This window comes from Suncus etruscus, chromosome 2 (assembly GCF_024139225.1).
Source record: "Suncus etruscus isolate mSunEtr1 chromosome 2, mSunEtr1.pri.cur, whole genome shotgun sequence".
NCBI lineage: Eukaryota > Metazoa > Chordata > Mammalia > Eulipotyphla > Soricidae > Suncus > Suncus etruscus.
This window is the reverse complement of record NC_064849.1, coordinates 151,469,782-151,471,391: the sequence shown is the minus strand read 5'-3', so window position 1 is coordinate 151,471,391 and position 1,610 is coordinate 151,469,782. Positions and strand designations below refer to the sequence as shown.

Below are 1,610 nucleotides of genomic sequence, written 5' to 3'. Positions count from 1 at the left end.
TTATTCCATTATTTAAAAGTGCATAATTTTGCTAATTCTGATAAGGAATATAAATAATAATTAAAAAGTATTCTTTAGAAATTTATAATTCATTTGATTTTTCTGAGGGTGGGAATAGGAATACTCTGGGCAGTGCTCAGGGACTATTCCTGACTCTCTGCTTAATGGTCACTCATGGTGGTACTCAGGGGAGACCATTTGTGGTACCAATGGGTCAAACCAAGGGAAGTAAGTACCCTTATTTCTAGTCTATTTCTGTGGTCTCAGGATTTTATAATTTGTAATTTGAGAAATAAAAATAAAGTGATATGTTGTTGATGTCTGTCTTAAAATGACAGCTGATAATGAAATTTATAAGACTATACTTTCAGGGATCATTTCTATAGTATGTGACCCAAAGCCACGAGGAGGAGCCAGAGCGTTTTCTCCTGAGAGTGAAGCCCGCTCTAGGTGTCGCTTCTGCGGCTACCTTTTGCCATTGATGATCGTTCTTCCCTTCCTCTGGAAGGGGTAGAGGGAGAGGATGCAGTCTGAGTGGTAAAAAACAAAAAAGAAAAGAAAAGAAAAGAAAGAAAAATATTATATAAATGACTATTTGTTATTTATCTGTTGTTTTTGATTTATAGCTTTTCAAACTCTTAAAGTTTGATATAAGAAGGATATATATATATATATATATATATATATATATATATATATATATATATATATATATATATATCTTTTGTTATATATACCTACAGGGTAAATTTTGGAAAGGACCCAGAGATATGGAACCTTTCTATGATTTGAGTGTTAGAAATCTTAGTCCCACTCTCTTCATCCTCTACTAATCCCATACCACCTGGAGGTGGGATTCAAATAGTCAAGCTGTACTGATCACATAATAAAAATTTTTTAACAGTTTAGAAGGTTTGTAACTAGTGAGGACTCAGAAGTCATACTTAATGGTTCCAGAGAGTAATACAGTAGGTAATGTACATGCTCTGCACATGGCCGATCTGGGTTAGATCTCCAGCATCCAACATGGTCCCCTGCACACTCAAATCCTTCTATCCTCCTCACAAAAAGGAAGTAAGACTTGTTCTTACACCATGGTTCATTTAACAATTAAAATAAATCAGCAGCAAGTACATCAGATAGGATGCTCGCCTTGCTTATGGCCAACCAAGTTTGATCCTGGCACTTCTTATGGTCTTCCAGCCCACCAAGAGTGATCCCCGAGAATAGAACCAGAGGAAAGCCCTGATTATAGCTCAGTGCTAAAGGAAAGCAGCATGTTTGAGTTGAAGCTTTGGATTTAAATTACATTATGTTTCTAACTAATGAATTTGGCAAAACTTCTTTGAATATGCTATCATCAAGTACTTGCTTAGTTATAGTGCCCAATCCAAGAGCCAGGTATCAACTCTGAAAGTCCTTACTGAAATTTCTAATTCTGCACTTTTAATTTTAATAAAAGGAATGGGCTACAAATTATAAATAATAAAATTGAATTTAAGAATAAAGGAAGCAGAGCCAGAACAATAGTACAGCGGGTAGGGGCTTTTGCCTTGCACAACCTGGTTTTGTTGTGCACAAACCTGGGTTTGAGCCTTAGACCCTACCTA

The 1,610-nt window shown here is 35.8% G+C and overlaps 1 pseudogene; it reads left to right on the top strand.

Moving 5' to 3' along the window:
• The first annotated feature begins 355 nt into the window (after window positions 1-355).
• Window positions 356-539, top strand: LOC126002966 (uncharacterized; annotated as a pseudogene).
• Window positions 540-1,610: the final 1,071 nt, after the last annotated feature.